The 13,233-nt window shown below is 42.1% G+C and overlaps 1 pseudogene; it reads right to left on the bottom strand.

Annotated features, from left to right (window-relative positions):
• Positions 1–3,257: 3,257 nt before the first annotated feature.
• Positions 3,258–10,025, bottom strand: LOC140222183 (G-type lectin S-receptor-like serine/threonine-protein kinase At1g61480; annotated as a pseudogene).
• Positions 10,026–13,233: the final 3,208 nt, after the last annotated feature.

Below are 13,233 nucleotides of genomic sequence, written 5' to 3'. Positions count from 1 at the left end.
AAATAAACCATGCCACCCTCTTAGGAGCCTCTTTATTACTTTTTTTTGTTGCCTTTGCTCTTATTGGTCCAATCCCCATCATCCCTGTCATTGCCACCATCTTTTCTACACTTGCACCGAGAGAGAAGGCAAATTCTCCCTGGAATGACACAACTTTCCTTATAGGCGTTCATTTTTTCTAATTCTAGTCCAAAAGTACAAATGATCTTCTTTGCCTCATACACAGACTTGACAATCTCGTTCCCCTTCCAGTAGTATTTTCTTCAGCAGAAGCGATAATGCTTTGAAACTGCTATCCGTCCAACCATGGGTTGCCTTCAGTTGCAAAAGCTTTATGTCCCAAGATAGGCATGAGAACTTCATACAGTCAGCATAAAGGGGTTTCTTGGAATCTTCCATCAACTATTTGAGTTTCTGTAACTCAGCAATGGTGTGCACATCATGGAAATCTGCATCCATCACCATCTACCTCACATTCTTGGAACCTAGTGTATCCTCATCATGAGATCATCCTATAAGCAATGAGGGCAAGGTTGACCCTTTCTTTTGCTCTTCCATGACAAGTTGCAATGTGCCGGGATGTCATTCATGGTGTGAAGTGTTGTCACTTGAACACATCCCAAACCTTGGCAACACCCCTCCATAGCAAAAACTTTAGATCATCAACCAATTGCTTGAGGTGCACGTATTTATTGCATAGTTACTAGGGATGACCTAATATTAGGATCGACAACATCATGTATTTTTGTTTCTTAAAAGGCGTGGTGGAAGGTTGTAGATTGACAACACAACATGCAATGTGATATGCATGAAACTCTAATTACCAAATGGATTCATGCCATATGTGCTCATAGCAAACCTATTATAGTGGGGGTGGAAGTTTCCACATTTAGCGGCATCTGCCGGGTGACATATCATTGGTTCGTTTTCCTAGCAACCCTCCCTATGCCAACACAATAATTAGGCCTCCTTTTTGGTGGGAAACACACATTCTAGATGGGAAATTGAATAAAATACCATGCCACCCTCTTAGGAGCCTCTTTATTACTCGTCTTGCCTTTACTCTTATTATTGGTGTAATCTTATTATTGGTGTAATCAAGGGCGGACCCAAGAGACAACTCCAAAGGGGACTGACCTCTTCTTCTTCTTCCTCTCCCATGCCTCCTCTCTCTTCTTCTTCTTCTTCTTCTTCTTCTTCTTCTTCTTTTCCTCTCACCTTTCTCTTCCCCTAGCTCCCCTTGCTCAAATGGAGGATGCGGCCTGTAAGGGGGGCTGCAACCCCCCAACCCCTGGATTCGCCACTGGGTGTATTCCCTATCATTGCCATCGCCACCACCTTTTCTACCTTTATATCGGGAGAGCCTACATTCAAGGAAATTATCATGCTTGCATATTCTCCCCAGAATGACACAACTCTCCTTATAGGCATGCATTTTTCTACTTCCAGTCCCAAAGGACAAATGATCTTCTTTGCCTCATACACGAACTTGGCAATCTCATTCAACCTCCAGTAATATTTTGTTTAGTAGAAGCAACAATGCTTTAAAACTTCTATCTATCCAACCATGGGTTGCCTTCGGTTGCAAAAGCTTTATGTTGCAAGATAGGCAGTCGACATAAAGGGATTTCTTGGAATCTTCCATAAACTACTTGAGTTTCTTTAACTCAACAATGGTGTACACACCTTGCAACTCTACATCCATCACCATCTGGCTCACATTACTCCATGTGTTCCCTAACATCACCATTATTGAAATCTACTATATCCTCATCATGAGATCATCCTTCATAGGTGGGGTTTCTTGATCTCCATTGTCATCCTCAAACCCACCCTCCCCTTTACCCTTGCCTTCAGCCTCATCTTTTCCTTTGTTACGGCTCATCTTCCTCTTTGTTATAGCTGTCCTTGCCGTGCTTGTTCTAGCATGTATATTTGTCTCTGAATCCATGCATTATCAAATTAGAGAAAATATTTCCAGATTACCGAAAATTCTTTTGATTATGACAATCTTGGCACAGACAATAAATTGTTTGTGCCTCTTGAGCAATCATATACACCTCCACGGCATCAATGAAATACTTAACCTCCATCATAAAGTCTGCACAACGACAAGACTCAAGGTATATCCAACTTCTATACGCCATTTACATAATTAAAAATCTCTAATCATTAATGATTAAATAATACACGTGGTATTAAAACACGAGATTTATGGTAGATCGGGTAAGCCTATAACCAAATCTAACATGCATGGCATCTCCTTAGACCAAAAAATGAGAGGAAATGGCAAAATTCAACTTTTCTCAATTAGGAGCAAGAGGAGGAGGGTGGATAGGAGAAAAGGGAGGAAAAGGGCCATAAAACATGAGGATCCATAGAGGCAAACTGATGGGGACATCACCTTGCTGGACACACACGAGTCATGGTCTTCCCCAAGTCACAAGTCGTCACCAACTCGGTCATCGCGTTCAGTTCGGATTCAGCCGACACCCTTGTACGGTTTCGGCCATATGTCCCTCATACAACATCGAAACGAGGTGTTCTTTAATGCGTTGGAAAGGGGATGCCACCGCCGTTCTTTTGGTCCTAGTACTAGCTCCAGAAGGTTCGTGGATTATTCTGTGTGACCATGACAAGGTGCTACATCACCTGTTTGGACCAACTTGACCTTGTATCATGTCGGGCCTTAAGCCCATGTTGTGGGCGCCTCCCCCCTGGTCGCCCCCAACCCTAGGATGCCCCTTTGGGTATAAAACTCAGTAGCCGCTCCCTTTAGAACGCGGGTTTTGTTTGGTTCTTATTTTTCATCGAGAAACTGAGATTGATTCATTGTAACTGTGATGCCAAATCCGTTTACAGTGATCCAAGGCCCATGTTCTTGTCCTCCTCACCTGTGACGACTAGTCCGTTCGAATCGAGAGCTTAAACCCCATATTGATCTTTGCTTCATCCATATTTGCAATTTCAGATTGCGTGTTTACTGTTCTCTTACTTGTGTTCTTCGATTCGCTTGCAGGGAAAGCCTTTTCGGCGAGGTCAATCAAGTTGTGCTTGGCTGATAACCAACGGAGCAGTGGTGTAGCGGTTGTAGGGTTTGAATCATGTTTGATTTGAAGCCGGATCGTCAACGTCGAGTCTCCATCAAATCAAGTTTATCTATACCTATCGGAAGATCGGGCCAGTGCTACATCACAAACCTTTAGGGGTGCCAAGGTGGAATCCAACTTCAATCACACAAATATGGCAAAAATTGCCTAAATTGCTAGCCGCGGGCTGCTATAGTAGTGAGAAGCAACAGTGTCTGCCTGCGAGCAGCAGCTGGCGAGCTCTAATAATGGAGCTAGAAGAAATGTAACTGTCATAGAAAGTGCCCGTTACACATTATGAAAACATGTAATGGCGATAATGCCCATTACAAGTGTTTACCAAATACCGCGGCGGAGCTCGCTCAAATTTTTAGCTAGGGCAGCTGCCCGTATGGGGAGCTCCACCTATGACCACATAGGTAACGGGCAAATGCCCATTACAAATATTAACCACATCTGTAAATGGTTTTATTAAAGACTGTTACAAGTATTTTAGCCTTTGTTTGCATAAAAAGGTAACATGCACCAACATAACCGGGGCTGGCCTATCCTAGGACTTACATGTACCTACAATGCATTTTCACGCAGTGCTAGGTAGATGGAGATTTTAATCTATCAATAAAGACGTAGTTACAAGGTAGTAGAAATTTACATATCAAATAAATCAGATTTGAACTCACTGACAACCAGGCGTAAGGACATCCAGGCTTCATTTATAACCTAAATAAATTGGTTACATTATCCAGAAAGCTTGGATTTATTTGTAAAGCCAGACTTTGTGGCTTTCATCTCTAAAAAAAAGCCAATTTGTTGGCTCCGTCGTGGACAAGCATTCACACACTACTTGCTTGACTAAAAACAAGCATCAGGTCAAAGCAAATGTGATTTCAGCCCGACTCAAGTGCCTGAGGCAGCAGGGCTTTCAGCACGTGTAATAAATATATAAATAGACCAAAGGCCCTGCTTGTTTTAGTTTTTGCTAAAGTGAAAAAAAACAAACAGCTTTTGAAATTGGCTTCGGAGAAGCAACAGCTGTATAGGTGTTAGAAGTCAAAAGTAGGCCCAGATGTGGTTTTGCTGGCTTATGTGGGATGCTATATGAAGAGTATTACATGTAGTATATGTCTTATTTATTCAACAGTCAATCAATTTAAAAGCAAATGCTCAAACAAATGGACCCTAACTGAGTGGAAGATACTCATAGTGTCTATCGGCATCTAAAACTAGAACAACATAAAGTATTAAGAATGAACTTTGCCATGCAGTCCACGGCCAAATATCCACTACCTTTATGAAGATACTTGATCCTTTCACCTAGAATGGTTACTTGATGTAGAAGGTCATGGTAAGTTGCTGCCTGCAAACATTCGACATGGCCATGGTAACCTGGAATTTTATTTTGAAGCAGGTGTAGTTGGATCAATGGAACAATGATGATTTCACAGCGAGCAACCCACTTTCTTGAGAACCCTGGTACTATTAGGCCTTTGCCAAGTGTAACTGCATCCAAGATCACACTTACGCATCACAAAGATCAAATGGCCTGTTACAGATTAGATACAGACACAAAGGTGACTCTTGGATTCTGGGTTTGGGTACAGGTAATAAGCAATAACAGAAAGGAGGGTAAATGAATTGCTAATTTCCACAAAAAGAGATATAAAATCAACAATCACATACATCAAAATAGCCCCGGATAAGCTGTTCGGCATGCTTGTGAAAGTGCAATTACATGGGAACTATGTGGCTGCTGTACCATATATAAGAGTAGCAAACTAAAAAAGAAAAAAAAAACAAAGGTACTACACAAAAGTGTGAAGAATATTTCAGATTCCTGGGTGAAAAAACTACTCCAAGGTGCAAATATCCAGTATCATTATATTAATTACAGCATATGAACTGAATGCACATATAGCACACAGAAACACTTAAGCTACAGCTACAAAAAATTAATACAATTTGAACGGAGTATGCAATGAGTACTTCACCTACGATAACCTATTCTTGCAAGAGAGTCATACAAAATTAGCAAATGCTTAGCAAGAGTTACCCATCCTCCACTATAAATGAACTAGAGAGTTGTAAATATGTTGCATTACATATGGCGAATAAATCATTCAGTAAAAGGTCTCTCTTTCCAAAATAAGAGAGGGTAACCTTTCTGCATCTCGATTGCACTTCTTGCATGAGTTGTATTATTATTTCAAAATGCAATTTAAGATTCTCTTCCTCAAATGGTCCTTGAAATCGCTGGAATAGTTGCCTTGCACTACCCAGACGGGCATATATATGAAGATCATTGTTAGAGAAACAAAGTCTGTGATGTACACGCTCAAAAAAGCTATGCTCTTCATAACAGTGTGGATAAAAGCTGCAACTGAAAGGGGATAAATAAATGGCTCTACATGACAATGTGCAGATCTTAACTTCCCCATGTGGACTTCATTTTAACCAATACATCATGAAAGAGTGCTGAAATGAAGTTACTTTTTGGAAGTTTGGCAAACCGAGGGTTTTTTCGGCAAAATTGCAGTAGTAAGATCTTAGTGTACACAACTTTGAGAGGAGTTTGGTTCACTTGTTCTCCAGAGTTAGGTGATTGGAGCTTCCCCTAAATCTCGATATTCACATCGCTTCTCAATGGAAGCATACATTTATACATGGTCCATGTGGTGACCTAGTGACACATCATGCATATATACCTTAAGTTAGTATTATCTACATTAATAATGATAGAAACATATAATTTAGAATCACATATTGGTGTACTTTCTTTTTAATGACACATGTAGGTAATTTAGATTCTGATTTAGAAATTACTTTAGATTATGTTACTTAAAAAATTAGCAGCTATACATTTTTATATATATATTTTAATAACGATAGAAGTGTGTAATTGAGATACAATTTAGAGGGTTATTTTTAATTTATTTTCTACATATAGAAATAACTTAAAATAATGACATATGCGGATAATTTAGATGAAGATTATGGGGTACTTTAGATTATTTCTCATAGTGGCAGTGGTGGGTAATTTATATATCTAGATTTAGGGGGTTATTTTAGACTATTTTCATAATAAATCTAACGGCTATGATGATAAGAGCATACCGAATTGATAGTTAGATGTTTCTAATTTTTGTGAGAATTTGTAGAATTTATCTTTTTTCATAACACTTCTCGTGAGAATTAACGTGGAGGCTGAGAGGGAGTTTTCAATTAGTAATAGTAAGATTTGCTCAAGTTTGGTGCAGTTTGCTTGAGTTGACACTTGAAGCATGACATACATGGGTGATTTGATATGTTGATGATTATCTTGGGGAATTGCAGTATGATCTTCTAGTGAGCTATTCTATCAGGTATTATCTTGTGCAGACTGGACAGATGTTCTGGTGAATGTGATGCCAAGAGGCTGTTTCTTTGTATGCACACAAAGCGTTTGGTGACGTGCTTGTGAGGAATCACCGCATTAAATTGTACTGCTTCCATAGTGGAGTTTCACTTCCCCTTTGTGCTAACATTCAAGCAGTAAAACCTACTTAAAAAACTTAGTGTAGGAGCATGCCTTCGGAATACCAGGTAGTAGAGTATTATAGTACTCTTCATTACTAGCACCATCACTAGAACTTCTATCCACAAAAACCTTCTGGCGTTTTTTGCTTCTAGTTTGTATTTGTACGGTCTGCATAGATAGGATACAACAATACAAAGGAACCCAAAAAATATTAAAAAAGATTAACAGTGGCTAATATTATTATCAAAACCTAATAACACATGATATCATTTCAAATTAAAGAAAATGTAACTATATAATTATTCCATGCTTAGAGCACCCATTCAAAGAAACCTAACTTATGTTGAAGGGTACGTACTACATATATACCAACAAAAATCAAAGCATAGGACTGGAAATAAATCAAAATTATTTGAAAAAAATGATAAAATCATACATGGCTGAAAAGTTCACGCTAAACTACACAATGCCATTAACCACATGGGTTACTATAGCTCCCAGTTTTGGGCCAAGTACACAGTAGGGCCTGTTCGTTTATCTGAGAGCACCAAGTTCACATTAAGGTCTAACTGAATTGACATTACCTAGTAGGTTGGAACAACAGAGCAATGAAATTGGAGATGTACGCATAGCCTGAGATTCCATGTTGCATGAACTTAATTACCTTTGCTCTTGATAAGTTACTCACGACAGTCTTGAGAGACCAATCCATACTTTCTGCTTTATCCAGCCTATCGACTATATGCCGTGCATCTGGTCTCTGGGTCATAGTTAGTGCATTCTTTCCCTATCTGAATGCATACCCGTAATTCTTCCAGCTGTGTGTATTCTAATCTGTATCTCCAACTTTCGAGTACCTACCAGGTGCAATAGTGAGTAGTGATTTACGAAATGAAGCAACTAGATGGAAACTGAGGTATGTACTCACTCATCCCAAAATACTATTTGTTTTGACTTTTCTAGATACATAACTTTTACTATGTATCTGGACATAAGTATATATCTAGATGCATATCAAAAGCTATGTACTTAGAAAAGTCAAAACGAATAGTAATTTAGGATGGAGGGAGTAGTATATTAGACTCGCATGGTTAACGTAGAATCCAAAAAAAATAAAGTACACCCAAAGTTCAAGTCTATACTCTTTTTTTCTCCCTTTGCATATTTAAGTGCAGTACTGATACTCAGGAAATAAGAAGTTTGATCCTTTTGCAGCAAATTTGTGCTTTGCTCTATTCAATGTGCTTCCAAGAATGGTGTCTAAAAATGGGAAAATGATATTATACAATATAAAAGCGTGATAAGTTTTTTTAAACATCTACTCCTTTCGTCCCAAATTATAGGTAATTTTAGCATTTCTAGCTTCATAGCTTTTGCTATGTACCTATATATACACTATGTCTAGATACATACTAAATTATGAATCAAAAATATCAAAACGAACTGCAATTTGGGACAGAGGAAGTAGCATTTATCTTGAAACAATCGCATAAGCTGTTCTTACATCATAATCCTCAGGACAAACCTTGTGTCCTGTCAGTATCTCTGTAATTATAACACCAAGACTGTATATGTCTCACTTGAACGTGATTATCCCACAGTGGAATTCAGGTGCTAAATACCCCCTGCATGGAAATGCATAGAGCCCAATCAACTGACGGTAAAAGAGAACATAGAGCCCTCCTTCCTCCCAAAGGAAAGCACCACCGCATCCAAAAAAGGGCTTTCGACAGTCATAGGCAGCTTACAATGATCCGCAGAGTTTTGAAGTTATAGCCTGCCTTTGCTTTTCATCAAAGCACCTTGAAAGACCAAAGTCTGCTATTTTCGGCACCATATTATCGTCCAGCAATGTATTAGAAGGCTTGAGGTCTAAGTGAACAATACGATTCTGATGGAGATAATGTAAACCTTCGCAGATGCCTTTGATTATTTGATAGCGTTGTCTCCGTTCAAGTTCATAGGATGCATCTATAAAGGCGAGTAATAAAGCTACTTTAGTACTTTAGATACTTTTGCAATATAGTATTTTATAAAGTCTAGGTAGTATGATAAAGTGAAGGTACATATTTCTTATTATATGTTTGGGATGCTTGAAGTAAATAATCTTTAATAGAGAAAACAGAGATGGAAAGATCAACACTACCTGCCACACATTATCCTACCGGTGATTTGATCACGGAGACTCCCATTAGGTAGATATTCAAAGCAGAGCAGTCTTTGTTGTACATCAGCCGTGACAAGCTTCCGGTTGAAGCTCTCCATTTTCACTTGTGTGTCAGCACAGCACCCAAGAAATCGTACTATATTTTTGTGCTTTACCTTCATCATACATTCAACCTCTTGCTGGAATTTCTGCTCGTGGATATGCGTGTGAAACAACTTCTTCACAACGATCGTCCCATTCTGAAGCATTCCCTGCACTCACAGAAAGGCTTGTCAGTATCAACATGAGTTTTCAGACCAACTGTGACTAAGGGCCAGTTTGGGAGGGCTCCGGCTCCTCTGAAAATGGCTCCGGCTCTAGCTCCACCGGTGGAGTGGCTTCTCCGGCTCTGGCTCCTCCTTTTGAAAAATCGTTTGGTAAAACGGCTCTTCTATGTAGTTCAAAATGGTTAGATAAAATGAAATACCCATAATACCCTTTCCTTTTCCTTTTTTTATTTTTCTCTTTTCCCTTCCTATTTCTCTCCCTATTTTCCCTTCCTATTTCTTTCACCTCCCACCATCGGCTCCCTATCTGCTCCCTTTCTTCCCTATCCGCTTCCAGCCCCCGTCGCCCAGCTCCCATCTCCGGCCGCCGGCCCGCGGCTGGCCCCCACCTCCCGCCGTCACTGTTAGCCACCTCCACCCTTGCCTCCCGGCTGTCGCCGATGCCGTCTCCACCTGCCCCCACCTCCCTGCCGCCGGTTACCTCCCGGCCATCGCCGTCTCCACCCGCCCCCACCTCCCCGCCGCCGGCAGCCTCCCGCCGGTCGCCGCCTCCCGACCTACCTGCTGCTGGCTCCGCTGCCTGCGGGCCCTCCCCCGAGGGCACGGTGGGAAACAGCTGAGGAGGAGCCGTGGGAGCCGATTTTTTGGCCTCCGCCTCCCCGAAATAGCTCCTCTCAGCAGGATTCATGGGGCTTCGGAGCCGGTGCCAGAGCCCTTTCACCCGGAGTGCGCCCTTTGGCAGGGCTTCGGGAGAAGCCGCAGGTGGAGCCGCTCCTGGAGCCCTGCCAAACGGGGCCTAAGACTGATCGACTTGAGAGCCATGATACCTTGTAAACCACTGCAAACCCACCTATGCCAATTTTCTTATCATCAGAGAAACCATTGGTGATGTCTTTCAAAAGTGATAATGGCATGTCAATAGGCTCTACGCTTTCATTGAGTAGCATGCGCTCAAGGACTTCACGCTTTGTAGTTGTTGCTCGATCCATGTACCACAATCTTCTTTAAACAGGAACAAAAACAAATGTGCAATTACTCAGTTGAACACTCTTCCGTTTTAGTGTTGTTCACTTAATGGCAAACATTGTAAAACAAAAGTTCTATGTGAACAAAAACAAGTACTGCATAGAGGGACAAATATATCTCCCCTAGACGTACATGATTAATTTGTTGCTTACCTGTCGACTGGCCAACTTTGATAGCATTGGTGACAATAACAAGGTTGAACTAAAACATAGTAGGGCTATAATGATCCAGCATAATAAATGAAAGAAATTGTTGAGAAATCGGCGGCCAAATCTTGACACTGACTCCCTAGAAGTGGCACCAAAGTGGTATAACATCACTTCTTCTGTGGACCTTATATCCACACTACTCTGAAAAGACCTTCACACCAACACCAACGTGGGAGATCAACTCTCTATAAGTGAACTCAAATCTTTTATTCACCTATTCACAACTTGATACAACACTCACTCTTACACTCTTGATGTGGCTACCCTACCATAACACTACTACACTACATGACAACCTTGCCATCTCTTCACCTATGGCTCACATACCATGGTAGGACTAGGGGGGAGGAGAGCACATCTATTTATAGGTGCTCATGATCATTGTGGTGTTGCCATGTGGCAACTTTCACACTCTTCCATACAAAATATCCTAACTCTAGAACCCTCCTCATCCTTATCTAGTTTCTTATATTTCTACCATGCTAAAATATCTAGTTCTAGAGTATTCTACACTTCACCATGAAGCATGACAACTATGGCTCATGCATTCTCTCCAATTTTCTAGAACCTTCTTACATTTCCATGATCTTATCCTTATACATGGTGTTGACGCCAGATTTCGTCACTAGTAGAATCGGCGCCAAGAAGAGAGGAAATTGGAAAAGTACAGTTGGGAATCGGCCGAATGGTGCTACAGTTCGAGATCGGTTGGTTGGCGCCACAGTCCAAGATCGGCCAATGCTACAGTACGAGATCGGCCGATGACTTCTGCCTCGCTTAACCCTTGGGGTTCGGATCGAACGCGCCGGGTTCCCGATCGATTGCCTTTTGCCGATAAGGAATCGGCCGATTAGGAGGTTGGGATAATTGGGCCGGTATGGGCTTGGAAAAGAATAGAAGGATAAGGGGGAGATCAGCCCATGAAGCGTATAATAACCAACCTAGCACGAATCGTGCTTGTAAATATTCGTTTTCTATTTGAATTAGGGATAGAATTCTAGTCAGTTAAGGAGTCATCTGTACGGGGCTATAAATAGCTACCTTTGTAAATCTGTAATCATCAACAAATCAATACAACCAACTACTTTTTCCTCGTACTTACTTTCAAGCAGGCGACTTCGCCAAATACTTTCCCCTTTTTCACGAGTTCGTACGGGTTGGCAGGGCTGCATCAACTTGATCTCCGACCGATCTTGTAAGTTCCGTTTACCGAGTAAATTCTAAGCTTTAGCTTCGGGCGCATCGCTGTTGTTTCGTTTAGATTTATTCACTAGTTATCGATATTTACTAGAATCATAGGTTTTACCTGTCTTTCTAGTTTTATCACCAGTTATCCAGCTAGGAATCGGTGGTTTCGGCTTTCTTTACATTCTGCTATTAAATTCGCTTATTTCACATATTGCCGATTAGATCTATTCCTAGTGTTGTTACTATAGCATTGTATCGATTACTCTAGTAGTTTTCTGTCTACAAGGCTACAGTGATCGGCTGCCTTATAGCCGATTTCTTTATTACGGCAAATCGGCCGATTCGCTGATAAGCTCTCTCGAGATCGGAAACTTAGCCGATCATGATTTCTGGACCTGACACGTATTCTTCCTTGCCAATCAACAGGTCAGATTGGCTGGCACGTCGCGTGAACCGCACCAGGGCAATCACCCGAATAGGAGTTAAGCAGATTCTCCCGGGTCGTGTGTCAGACGCTGGGGATTCGGTTGACCGATTTCTAGCGCCAACATAGTTTTGGCACGCCCAGTGGGACCAATACAATCGCCGCCATGTCGAAAGCTGCTGAAGTCTCCGAAGATAACGTCATCGAAGTGACGGAAGCAGATCTAAAGGACGACCAGAAGGAAGAACTGGATAAGCATATGGCACAGTTCCGGAAAGCTTGCCTGCAGTCTTTCAGTCGCTCCAGAAGCGGGGAGACTATCAAGAAGTCTCCGTTTCCAACTCCCCGCCAGATCACAATCTCTGAGGACTCAGACAAGATGGCCGATATGGTCCAACAGTCCGTTTATCACGCCTTCATTGATCAATCCCCGGTGCTTGCAAATACAGTGTACAATGCCGTTGTCAACTCCTTCGCTAGTGGGGTACCTCAAGGATACAGGGGACCGGCTTATACTCAGCTGATTCCACCGAACAAGGCTTATTTGAATTCGGTTTCTCAGCCGATCCAATTTTCTGTTGGAGGAATAGGCGCTTCATCATCATCGGGTCCTATGGGGTATGGTGGCACGCAACACTTTTAGCCACACCCCGTCCAGCTGTCCTCTGCGCCATTCCCTCCAGTTAGTCCATCGCCTTGGGGGGCACCATCAGCTACGACCATTCAGGATCAATCGGCCGGTTAGGGAAGTCCCCAATTCCAGGCATCATTCCAAGCGGCCACTCGACCAACCATGCCGCCGTACCAGCCTGTTGCGCCAGAACTGAGTAAAACAGAAGAGCTCGTTCTATATGATGAAGCAAGTGGCTCATTCAAACAGCCGACCCTGAATACACAGTCGGCTTTCACCCAGATGCCACCTGCTTTCACTCAGCATCAGGCCATTCCACCTCCGGTATACCAGCACGTGCCAATACCTCAGCCGACGGTTCACCAGCAACAACCGGATTGGTCAACACGTATTGCTGAGGTGATTCAGGAACAATTCGGCTTAAAGCCGAAGGTACAAACTTACACCTATAGGACACCATACCCGTCTACATACGATCTACTGCCGTTTCCCCATCGGTATAAAGTTCCTGACTTCACCAAGTTCTCGGGGATGGATGACACTTCAACCGTGGAGCACGTAAATAGATTTATTATCCAATGCGGAGAAGCGGCCACGCAAGACGCTCTACGAGTGCGGCTATTCTCATCATCCTTGTCCGGATCGGCCTTCCAGTGGTTCATGACTTTACCGCCGAATTCGATTATTACATGGGCCGATTTGGAAAGACAGTTTCATAA

This window comes from Setaria viridis, chromosome 3 (genome assembly GCF_005286985.2).
Source record: "Setaria viridis chromosome 3, Setaria_viridis_v4.0, whole genome shotgun sequence".
Lineage (NCBI taxonomy): Eukaryota > Viridiplantae > Streptophyta > Magnoliopsida > Poales > Poaceae > Setaria > Setaria viridis.
This window is presented reverse-complemented; position numbering and strand designations above follow the sequence as displayed.